The sequence below is a fragment of the Canis aureus genome, chromosome 11, assembly GCF_053574225.1.
Source record: "Canis aureus isolate CA01 chromosome 11, VMU_Caureus_v.1.0, whole genome shotgun sequence".
In the NCBI taxonomy this organism is placed as follows: Eukaryota; Metazoa; Chordata; class Mammalia; order Carnivora; family Canidae; genus Canis; species Canis aureus.
In genome coordinates, this window is record NC_135621.1 from 28,497,142 (window position 1) to 28,509,402 (window position 12,261).

General features: G+C 54.4%; 1 long non-coding RNA gene across 10 annotated transcripts in view; it reads right to left on the reverse strand.

The window, feature by feature from the left end:
- LOC144323696 (uncharacterized) overlaps nt 1–12,261 on the reverse strand; it is a 26,521-nt gene continuing 14,260 nt past the window's right edge. For 2 of the 10 annotated variants that reach the window (XR_013389066.1, XR_013389068.1), the window contains 8 exons: nt 8,756–8,969; nt 8,196–8,341; nt 7,080–7,331; nt 5,301–5,441; nt 4,865–5,047; nt 3,957–4,065; nt 3,620–3,840; nt 1–373 (listed from right to left, as the gene is read on the reverse strand). This is a non-coding gene — a long non-coding RNA (uncharacterized LOC144323696). Of the gene's footprint in view, nt 463–3,619; nt 3,841–3,956; nt 4,066–4,426; nt 4,534–4,864; nt 5,048–5,300; nt 5,442–7,079; nt 7,332–8,195; nt 8,342–8,755; nt 8,970–12,261 lie in introns of all 10 variants that reach the window. The other 8 variants (XR_013389067.1, XR_013389073.1, XR_013389070.1 and 5 more) reach the window with 8 other exon arrangements.

The window sequence follows — 12,261 nt, forward strand, 5'->3', positions numbered from 1 at the left end:
TTTTATGTTAGATATAGTTTATTACAATTTGAGAAGTTTAACAATGCCTTAAACCCCACATCGGTGACTTGCACACTTTAAACGTGAGGAATTGTACAGCGGTATCTGTATGGTATCTCAATAAAGCTGTTCCAAAAAACAAAACAGAGCCATTCTATAAAACAGCCAAGTAGCATCCTCAAGTGTCAAGGTCGGGAAAGACTGAGGTGACCTGAAGGCCAGATGCCATGGGGAGCCTAGACGGCTTCTGAAACAGGGAAAGGACATCGGTGACATCGGAATAAAGACTGTGGTTTGCAAGGTTGTATCCCTGTGAATGTCTTCAATCTGGTAAATGCAGCCCAGTCGTGTTGGATGTTAATAGTAGGAGAATCTGGGTGGAGAGCACGTGGGAGCTGAGTCATCCTTATGACTTCTATAAGCCTAAAATGAGTTCTTTTTTTTTCCCCCCTAAAATGAGTTCTAAATAAAAAGGTAGAAAAAAATAGGAGGGAGGGAAGAGGGCCAAAGTCAGAGAGAGGTGACAACAGAAACAGAGATCAGAAGGAGGTCGGAACCTGCCACGTTGCCGGCTCTGAAGATGGAGGAAGGGGCCACAAGCCAAGGAATGCAGGGGTCTCTAGGATCTGAAAGAGGCAGGGGAACAGACTGTCCCCTAGATCCTCCAGAAGGGACACAACCCTGCCACCATCTGGATCTCCAAAGTGGAAGGTAAAAAAAATTGTGTTAAGTCCCCGGGATCACACCCTGAGCCAAAGGCAGACAGATGCTCAACCGCTGAGCCACGCAGGCGTCTCTGATGGCCTTCTTTAAGCACTTTACATGCAGTAACTCAGTTAATTTTCAGAAACCCCTCTGCTGAAGGACTATTACTGCTCTCATTTTATTATTTATTTTTTTAAAGATTTTATTTATTTATTCATGAGAGACACACAGAGAGAGGCAGAGACACAGGCAGAGGGAGAAGCAGGCTCCATGCAGGGAGCTCTATGCGGGACTCGATCCTAGGACCCCGGGATCACGACCTGAGCCAGACAGACACTCAACCACTGAGCCACTCAGGTGTCCCTATTACTCCCATTTTAGATGAAGAAACTAAGACACAGGGAGTTTAAGTAACTTCCCCAAGGCCACACAGCTGGAAGTGGGACTCTCAGCTGGGCAAGTGGCTACTGTGTGTGTGTTTAGCCAATGCCCTCACCACCCAGCTTCACCTTGTGTGCAAATTCTGACCCTAGGCTGTCCGTGATAAGCCCTTTGCACAGAGGATTTGGTTAACTTCATACCCTATAAGCTAGATGTTCTCATCATTCTCCATCTTACAGGCAAGGAAACTGAGACCCAATGAGGTGGGGACAAGGAAAATGCTGGAGAGTGTTCTCCAAAGCTGCTGCTGGGGCCTGGGCCCCTCTCCTGCCCTCAGGTCCACATTCTCCATGCTCCCAAATGGGAATGGCATCTTCAGATGTCCCAGCACCCCCACATGGCAGAAGCCAAGGGACATACCAGCCCCATTGTTCAGGCCAGGAAGCCACCCCCTCCCTTGATGGCCAGGGGAGGCGGTCTTGGGAGGAAGTTCCTTCCCAGAAAGATGAAGGCCCAGGGAGCAGGCTCTGGCTGGGCCCAGGACAGAAGACACAAGCCGGTCCTTTGACAAGGAGCTGGGGTGTGGGCTGTGCACCGAGTTTTCCTTATGAGAAACATTTTCTGGGAGGGGTAGAGGTGGACCCTGGACCCAGGGCAGCTGGTGTCAGCAACTGGGGCGGGGGTAAGGGGTTCTGGCTTAAGGCCTGGCCTCCTCTCTCTCTGGGCTCAGTGGTTTTCTTTGCTGTAACGTGAGAGTGGGCAGGGGCTCCCCTGGGCTCCCAGGGTTCTGCGAGCCTACGACCCCATGGGCAGGTGCTCCCCTGTTCATCCACAGCGATGCTTATTGGGGCATCCAGGCCGGGTCTGCTCCTGTATGTTCTGGAGGCAAGGAAGACGAGGCAGAGAGAGGTTAAGGTCACCCAGCCTGTGAGCATTCAGCTGGGATACATGCCCGGGAGTCAGACTGCTGGGCCCTCCAAGACCAGCAGCCACACCCACTGTCCTGTATCAGGGCTCACTCCCTCTTTCTGCCCTTCCCATCTTCCCGACCCCCAGCAGCAGAAGGGTGGGACTGGATTAGGGATCGGGCTTGGGGAGTGATGGTCTTCCTGTGGGAGTTGAGAACATGGGTGTTGCTGGTGCTCTAGTCTCCCCATCTCCCCGCCTGGACCAGGGCTGCAGACTGTCCCCCAGGTTAGGGAGGGCTTCTCGGAAAGGGGTAGCATCTCAGTGGAGCGAGAGTGAGCATAAGCAGGTAAAGGAAGGGGGAGAGGGCATTCTGGGAAGGGCAAGCCCAGGTCGAAAGAAACGGAGGGGCGCCTGGGTGGCTCAGTTGGTTAAGTGTCCGACTCTTGATCTCAGCTCGGGTCTGGATCTCAGGGTTGTGAGTTCAAGGCTTGCACTGAGCTCCATGCTGGGCGTGGAGCCTACTTTACAAAAACAACAAAAAGTCCCCAAACAGGGGAGCCTGGGTGGCTCAGTGGTTGAGCACCTGCTTTCGGCTCAGGTGTGATCCTGGGGTCCTGGGATCAAGTCCCGCATTAGGCTCCCTGCATGGAGACTGCTTCTCCCTCTGCCTGTGTCTCTGTCTCTTTCTCTGTGTCTCTCATGAATAAATAAATAAAATCTAAAACAATCGGATCCCTGGGTGCCTCAGTGGTTTAGCACCTGCCTTCAGCCCAGAGCATGATCCTGGAGTCCTGGGATCGAGTCCCACGTCGGCAACCTGTATGGAGCCTGCTTCTCCCTCTGCCGGTGTCTCCGCCTCTCTCTCTCTCTGCCTCTCGTGAATAAACAAAATCTTTAAAAAAATACATCTAAAAAAACAACAACAAAATCCCAAAACAAAAAACAAAAAACCCACAAAGAATGGAAAATCTCTAGCTTGACTTTTCACTTCCAGCTCCCAGCTGTATTTTCTCAGGGCTGCTTAAGCCTGGGGGTGCTTTCCTCGGGTGGGGATGGGGTGGGAATGGGGGTGCGGTGGGGGGCCTGAATTTCCTCTGGCAGGGCTGTCTGTTCACCTGCGGGGGCGCCTTTTTGTACCTGTCTACCCCACTGGACTGTCAGGCACGTGTGGTTAAGGCCCCCGACTCAGGAGCCTGGCTGCCCTGCTCAGATCTGCCTCTGTCACTTGCCACTGTCACCTGGCCCAAGTCACTTCTTGTTACTCGTCTCAGTGTCACCACGGTCGTTGGTCTTATTGCTGACTCTTTCCGGCCAGACTCACATCACAAAAGGTTCATGGACTGAGTGTGTGCGGGAAGCATGGCCAAGGCACTGAGATTAGTACGGAGTGGGGTGGCCAGGTGGGAGCTGGGTAGTGGGCGTCCCTAGGCTGAGCTGTGGCCCTGGGGACCATCTGGGAACTGGCCAGGTCTGCAGAGGGTTCAGGAGATGCCAGAAATCCAGACTTGTGAAATCTCCCAAATTTTAAGGGAAGGCCAAATTCTAGAAAATGACTGGGGGTGGGGGAATCAAGGAAAACAGGGCTGGTGGGGCTGCCAGACGGCACCCCTCTCTGCTTTCTTACCTGCTCAGGTATGCAAATCAAGGATATGCAAATAAGTGCCTGGATTTGCATACAGCCCAGGGCAGAGGCATAGGAGAACACAGTGTCCTCCAGCTTGCTCCTTCTCTCCCTCTTTGGGAGGGAGTGGTCTTGAGGGGAGGGGGTTTTGTCTGTTTTGTTCATTGAGGGATCCATCTCCAGTAACTTCGCCTGCCCCCTGGCACACAGTGGGTGCCCATTATCTGTGGAATGAACAAGGGCATGATTAGAGGGGTAGATGATATAGAGAGGAAGGATGGTGGATCTCACTGGGGGGCTCAGTGACTGGGCCCAGCTCTTGGGGCCTCTCTTTGCTCACCTGGAGAGGGGGCACAGCTCGGGTCCTTTGGCAAGCACTTTGACCAAGTGTGCCAGAAACGTGTGTGACTCACTGACCCAGTAATTCCATTCCAGCCAAGGAGAGATCCCTAAATATGGAAAAAGAAAAACTTCCTGTGCAAAGATCTCCCAAAATACATGATTGATAATGTTGAAAAACTGGAAATCACAGAGATGTCCAACAATAAGGGAATGGCTAAATAAACTATGGAACTTCCACTGGACAAAATATTAGGCGGCCAATAAAAATGAAGTTCACACAAGAGGAAACAGAAACGAGGTGAGAGAGAGAGGGCCAACTAGCCAGAGGAGTGCCCACGCTATAATGGCAAGTCAAAAGGGCAGGATACTACCGTTTTGTTTTTTTTCTTCTTTTAATATACTGTATGATCTCAGCCATGTTTAAAAAAAGTCCCCAAACAAAAAACTATAGAAGGAAATACATCAAACCTTAACAATGATTGTCTCTGGGTGGCGGGGCTGTGGGTGGTGATTTTTCTTCCTTATTTTGACTTTTCTGCATTTTTCAGATTTTCGCAAGTGAACATGTATTGTTGCTTTTATAGTAAGGGCATTAAAAATGAGAAAGAATTCAGAGCTCAGGGGTGGGAGTCGATGCTGTCTAAGATCCGCCCAGGCCTCTGACAAGGAAGGTCAGACTCGCCTCCTGGGTGTCAGGGAAGCTTCTGGGCTTGGAGTTAGCAGCCTGAGTGTCAGAACCAGGGCCGCCTGTGTGACCCTGGGCAAATCTCTCCACCCTTTGGCACCTCAATGGCATCCCCTGTCAAATAGGGCCTGGTCCCCTATATCACATGAGTGGGGCAAGAACAGGACATCAGGGCCCTGTAAGGCTTTCTGGAATTCTCACCAAATGAACAGAAATGATACCTTTCTTCTCAATTCCTGGGAAGGCCAGTTCTGCTTTCAGACCCCTCAGAAAGTTGTCAGCATTCTTGCCAGGGAGCCCCAGGGAGTCTTTGCAGCCCCCAGAGGTACAGATGTTCCTGACTCATTTTGGAAAGTAGAACTGGGGTGATTTCCAGAAATGTATCACCAAGCGGGGGAGAAGCACTGCGGAGGTTTGGGGGGCAGGTGGTTAGAGGCCTGAGATCTGGTCCCAGCCCTTCCCCCCACAGCTGTGTGACCTTGGGCGAGTCACTCAGCACTCCTGGCCTCAGCTTCCTCTGTCATGGGCTCTGGACTCAGCGCTAAAATTCCTTGAACTCTCTCTTGAACCCAGGCCTTAGAAGCAGGGACCCTGTAGTCTGAGAGGCAGCCCCTGATAGCCTGGGGTCCCCAGAATGTCCCATGGGTGACCTCTGACCTCATTCCTTGTCATCATTTCCCAGGAGAGTGGGGGGTGGAAGGACATTCACCGGCTGGTCTCCGGAAGCTCAGTCGGCCGTGATGGGATTGTCCTCAGTTTCCCTCGGCCTCCTCTGTTGCATTTGACTCCTGAGAGGGTCTGGCATTGGGGGAAGGGTGAGCTGCTTCAGGGCAGGTAGTGTGTACACCGGAAAGAGCCCCCGTGTGCACGCAGCCTGGAGGAGTGCACACCACTCTCCCAGCCTGGGGGTGACAGCCGCCCTGTGCTGGTGCCTCAAGGACCCTCCAAACCTCAGACCTGGACATTCCCGGCCTTCTGCTCTGATGCATAGTAGATGTGTTCACATGAACCGGTCATGTCCCCATAAGATGCACATCGCAGACCTCAGACCTAATTATGATCTAATTAGCCATACGGTTACGTCCCCCAGGCTGGGCTTTCCACGGAGTCATTGCAAACATGAATCTTCACAACTGTTTTGTGAGATGGGCCCTAATGCTCTGCAGCACTTACAGATGGGGGATCGGAGGCTCAGAGAGGTTAAAAATCTCGTCCAAGGTCACACAGTTGGCAAGGTGGCAGGACCAGGATTTGAGCCCAGGCCATCTGGCCCGAGTCCACACTTGTGACCATGATGCTCTGAGATCATTTAGCCTCTTCCAGCTGCTGTTTTGCCAAATGAGAAGCTCAGCACAGGTCAGTGGCTTCCCAAGGTCACACAGCAAATTAGTGCAGAGCCCAGACCTGCTTCAGACTCCTGGACTTGGGGAAAGAGCTCTTTGCACAGGGATGCGAGTGGCTGTGTCATCCCCAGCTTCTGGGCCCAGCAGGGTGTTTGCCACACAGGCCGGTGGACAATGGGCTGATTGGATCCAACTAATTCTTCATTCATTCGCCCATCCACTGAGATCCTTCTGGGTGCAAAGGCCTCTGCCTGGCCCTGGGGGATAGAGATGAGCAAGACCCATCTGCTGCTCATAACGCAGGGACTTCCAGGAGGAGGGAACAGCTGAGATTTGGTCAGAGGGAGGAGGGAAGAAAGGGTGTTCTGAGTTTAGGGAACGGCTGATGCATTCGCAGGGGAGGAAACCCCATGGCTTCTGGGAGGTTGGTGAAGGGGAAGGAGAGGAGGCTGCTAGGGTCTGACACTACTGGGGCTAGTGGTGGGTGGTGGAGGGGGAAGGCAAATGGGGAGCCCAAAGGAGTCAGCCAGAGACTGAGAGTCCAACGCTGGGAGTCTGAGCCCCACCCCCTAGAAGGGGTGCAGGGAGGGGGGACCCAGTTTAGGAAAGGATGTGGTTCCTGACTTCTTGGGTCACAACTGGAAGGGGAAGTGGGGGTTGGGGCCGGGCTGGGTGGGGCTGAGGTCACAAGGCAGGAGTAACAATGGCAGAGCAGCACCCCTGTGGTGGCCTGGGGGGCAGCTCTGCAAGTGCTCCTTACTCAGAGGCAGGAAGGGGGAGAGGGAAGCAGACCTCACCTCTGGGGTTCTCTGACCTCATCTCCCTGTTCTCTTCCTCACTCACTTCCTCACTGGCTTTGTTTCTCGAATGTATCCAGCTCCTTCCTGCCACAGGCCCTTTGTACCTGCTATTCCCTCTGTCTGATAGGACTCTCTTCTTTTAATCATTTGCCTCTTCAAATGGTACCTCCTCAGAGAAGTCTCCTGACACTTCTAAACTACACTGCCCCCTCCCCATCCATCTTCCCTCCCCCAACACCACTCGTTCATTATTGCCCTTATCCCTATGTGCCATTTCATGCCCGCTTGTTTACCTATTCACCATCTATTCCCCATCTCAGGACATAAGCTGAAGAGGACAGGGGCTTGGTTGATCTGGCTCATCACTGAATCCCCAGCTCCTGGGGACAGCGCCCGGGGCACAATGGGGCCTCAACAACATGGCACTGAGCACTCACTAGGTACTAGGCACCACTCTGTGGCAGTAGTTTATTTAATTCTGAAAATCCTGTGGGCAGGGGCCATTCCTGGGTTGGTGAGGCCTGAAGCTGAATTCATCTTGGGACCTTTAAGGAAAACATACATGATTAGGAAAATAAAATATGGACCTTACATGTGCCTGGGAATGGCTATGCACGTGAGGGGTGCTGGGCCTTCAAGTTCAAAGACTCTGCAAAGCTTGGATGCTATAAAGCTTTTACATCTGTTGAATATGTGAATGACTGGTTAGCTTCCAACAAATGCTTTACCTTCTCTGGGCCTCAGTTTCCCCTGTTTAGAGCATAGGGAGGTACCCTGAATGGGCGGGAGGGCAGCCCCCTCCCCCTTTTTTTTAAGATTTTATTTATTTATCCATGAGAGACACAGAGAGAGGCAGAGACACAGGTAGAGGGAGAAGCAGGCTCCCTGAGGGGAGCCCGATGCGGGACTCCATCCCAGGACCCCGGGATCACGTCCTGAGCCAAAGGCACTGCAGGCATCCAGGCAAGAGATCACAGCAGCCCGGATTAGGGTGGTTTGTGGAGGTGTGAGAAGCCGTTGGACCTGGATTATTTTGAACCTCCACCCAACAGGATTCTCCATGGGTTGTGTTCCAATGAGCTACTGCTGCTGCGTAACAAACAAACCCCAAACATAGCACCTTAAAACAATCCAAATCATTTCATTATTTCTCGTGGTTTCTGCAGCTCAGGAATTTGGGCTGGGCTCACGGTCTGGCTTGGGGTCTCGCGTGCGTTTGCAGCCAGTGGTGAGAGCCGGAAGGGCAAGGCGGGGGCGGTGTGTGCTGGCTGGGTGTCTTTCCCCTCCTTCAGTACAGCCTCTCCATTTGGGCTGTGGGCTTATTGGGCTTCCCCAGAGCATGGCGGCCCAGAGCTCCCATGATGAGGGTCCCAAGAGAACCAAGCAGAAGCTACGTTGCATTTTCTGACCTAGCTTGGAAGCCACAGAGCATCGCTTCTGCAAATGCAAGTCTATCCAGATCCAAAAGAAGAGGAGCATCGGTGTTGCGCCGCCGTAAGAGTGTGTGGGATGGGAGACGCTGTGGTTCTCTCTGGAAAACGCAACCTGTCACAGACTGAAAAAGCAGAATCCGAGTGCTGTCACTGGGTGATGAGAACAAATGGCTCAGCCCCTTCACGCCTCCGTTTCCTCATCCATAAGGGGGAGCAGATACCGGCTACATCGCAAGGTTGGGATTCCACACAAGCCACGCATCTCCCAGGGACGGGCCAGGGGAACTGAGCTGCCCCTGCCCACATTTGCTACGCTCTCTGCAGCCCCGGGGGTTCTCTTCCACAGAGAAGGTGGCGGTCTGTCAACCACCTGCCACCTGCCTGGGCCCGGGCTGCCCTCCTCGTGTGTGTGTCTGTACAGGTTTGCTCGTGTGTGTGCACCCATGTGCTTGGTGCCTGTGAGCGCATCTTTCTCCCAACCAGGCTGTGAGGGGCATCTCGGCCTCTGGCCCAGCAGCTCCCACAGGACACCTCACCTTGTCTGCCACAGCCAGACGCTCCTTGGGGCTAAGAATTCTTCTCAAAGCCAGGGATCAGGATGGCCCCCCTTGACCTCTCTCAGGCCAGGCCTGTCATGGTCTCCTCCACCCTGCTTGGTCCCCTGATCCTCCTCGGGCCTCCTTCTCCAGGGTCCACGGGGCAGCAGAGTCATTCCTGATGCAGGTGTGGAATTCTAGGAAGGGCAGCGTTCTAGAACCAGAAGTTGGGTCGGTGATCACCAAGGCAAGCGCAAGGGGCACCAAGGAACTTTTAGGGCAAAGAACATGTCCTTTGTCCTGCTTGAGGGGGTGGTTACATGGCTGTATGTTTGAGGTCTGTCTCCCGCTGACTTTTATACCTTGCTAAGTTGACAATGACAACAACAACAACAACAACAAAACCTTCCCGGTTCCTCATCTATTCAAGTGCTTGTTGAGCCCCTGCTGTGTGCCTGGCACTGTTTTAGGCACTGGGCCACAAAGCTGTGGGCAAAGCAGACAAAATCCCTGTCTTCACGGGGGGGGGGGGGGGGGCACATGGGTCATAACTATGGGATATGTTGCCAGCAGTGATGCCAGGGGAGAATCAGAACAGCCTGGGAGCCAGGAGGGCCTGAGCTCATTTGCAGGCCATCAGCCACCTGTCCCCTCTCCACCAACACCTCCCAGAGGTCTCCCTTGGAGTCTGGTCCCCAGCAGCCCTGGTGGGGGCCGGTCTCTGGGAGAAGGGGGTAACCTGATGGGCTGTGCTTCCTGTCTCACCAGGGGAGGACAGCGGGATGAGACATGTGCCCCTGTGCTGCCACCTCAATGGCCAGACAAGGGGACATAAGCTCTTTCAGGTCCTCATGAGCACATCCTCGGCACACACAGGCTTGGGCACGCACATTCCCCTCGGACATCGGTGAGCACACGCAAACACTGGGCTCGCCTGCGGGTGGGAGCCCACAGCCCGACTTTGCTGCCTGTTCTCTTTCAATCACATTCTGTGGCTTCCACATTCTTTGGGAGCACGCTCACGGGGCACACACGCGTTGGTGCACACACCCACGTGTTACACCTTGGCTCTGCCGCACTTGTGGTAGGGGTTGGTGCTCAGTGCTCACTCTTCATGTATGTATCCTGTCTCTACCAGACAGCCCTAAGAGGCAGGTACGATCATGACCGCACTTATTTTAATTAATTATTCATGAGAGAGGCAGAGACACAGGCAGAGAGAGAAGCAGACTCCCTGTGGGGAGCCCGGTTTGGGACTCAATCCCAGGACCCCAGGATCACGCCCTGAGCCCATTGCAGATGCTCAACCACTAAGCCACCCAGGCGTGGCTCATGACCGGAATTTACCGATGGGGAAACAGAGGTCCTGGGGGGAAGGGTAGTTATCTTGCCTCAAATCTGCACCTGACAGTGGAGAGCCAGATCTGAAGCCAGGCCATCTGGCTCTGGGGTCTGGTGTTTGCGGCTCTCCAGAGAGACCCCCCATATGTCAGGGACACCCGTTCTCAGTGTGTCCTGCTCATCGGGAGACCCTGTGCCCCATGTGTGCATAGCACCTGAGAGTCTACCAAGCCCTCTCCCATCCTGAGACGGGACATGTTGGGTCTTACTCAAGGTCACACAGGGGTTGATGGCAGAAGCAGGACCAGACCCCATGTCCCTGCCTCCTGGGCTCTCGATCTCGCCCTGCCCTCCAGGACTGCCAGGGGCACCACCCTCTTGCCACACAGACTCAGGAATTTGCTGGAGAGCCGTGAGCAAGCAAGAGGAGTCGTGAGAAGGCAGGAGTGCATCACTGGGAAGGACGGGGAACCTTCCAAAGGAGACAGAAGATCCAGCCTGGGTTTGGGGGAGTTATGGAGGCAGAGGGGGAGCCCAAGGGACCAGAAGGTCCTGGCTTCTGAAGCCACTCTTGGCACCGGGCCCTGCAGATGTGCCGCATCCAATCCTGTTTGATGGGGCTGGTTTGTCCCAACCAGAGGACGGGACCCTAGAATCTGGGTGCTCCCTCCACGACTCCAGGGAGAGCAGGGTCAAGGCCAGGGTTGAGGGAAATCTAAGCAGGGTACCTGTCTGGGGATGAGGAGTGTCGGCCCAGGAAGCACAGCTCCCAGCCCATCCTCCCTCTCTCCGTCCTCTGTAGGAGGCTGTGCCCGGCCAGGCATTGTTCGCAGGTTTAAAAATAAAGGCATCTTGGCCTGGGCCCTGCTGGCAGAGGGGAGGAGGGGGTGGCCCTGCCCCAGGCCTCAAGGGCATCTGGCTGGAAAAGGAGGCCTCGCCCAGCTCCACCACCAGCATAGTTGGGAGTGTGGGGGGTCCCCAGAGAATCACCAACACCTCAGCTCCTGCAATGAGATGTGGGCAGATGGTACCTGGGTACTGGCTGCCCTGCCCTCACTCCAGCCACTCAAGGCTGCCCATCGCCCTCGCCAGAAGCTTCCAACAACCTGGGACCACTGGGGAGACATAAGTCTCCCCACAGCACCCTCTTTCCCCCACCGGCTGATAATACCCACAGTAATACCTGTGTCCCAACAGCCCCGGTGGAGAAGATGCTATTGTTACCATTAAGCAAATGAGAAAATCGAGGCTCAGAGAGGGTTAAAACTTGTCCAAGGCCACATAGCTGGCCAGTGGAGGAGCTAGGGCTCAAACCCAGGTCTGTGTGACTCCCGAGTCAGGATCCCAACCAGGTGCCCCACTGTCCCTTGCCACTCCAGTGCTTCACCTCCTCCCAGGCTCCATTTCCAGGCTCTCCCTCTGGCCAGCAGAGGCAAGAAGCAGTCTATTTCTCCCAGGGGGTTCAGGAGGGAGGCAATGAACAGATGAGGAGCACTGGAGTGTGCCAGGGGCCCGGGGTGGGGCCTGATTTGGTGTCACTCTCTTTAATTCTTACACCAGGGGAGCCTGAGTGGCCCAGAGGTTGAGCATCTGCCCTTGGCTCAGGGCATGATCCTAGGGTCCTGGGATCGAGTCCCATATTGGGCTCCCCGCAGGGAACCTGCTTCTCCCTCAGACTCTCTCTCTGTGTCCCTCATGAATAAATAAAATCTTAGAAAAAAAAAAAAAAAGAAATTCTTACACCAAGCCCTTGCACAGGGGGATCATCTCCATTTTGTCGGTTAGGAAACTGAGGCCCAGAAAGACAGTCACTGTCGACGTGGGATTTGAACCCAGAGCAGCCTCAGCCCAAAGCGTTTTCCTTGCACTCAGTGTCTGAAGGGTTAATTGGAATCTCCACCATAGAGCACCACCTCCCCCCACCCCAACAGGGTTCAAGTATAAACCCAGAGGCGCTGAGGGTGTGGGTAGCTGGAGGGAAGAGTGTGATGGAGGGGGGCACGGTTGCTAGGGAACCAGCTCCCCCACTCCCCCACTCCTGAAGAGACAGTAAGTCAAGTCGGTAAGTCGCTGGAGCAGCCCGAGTGGGTTCCACTGCAGGATGCCCCCCCCCCCCCAGCCCCACCGCCACCCCACCGCCTGGGATGCGACCTGCAGGGCCCTGC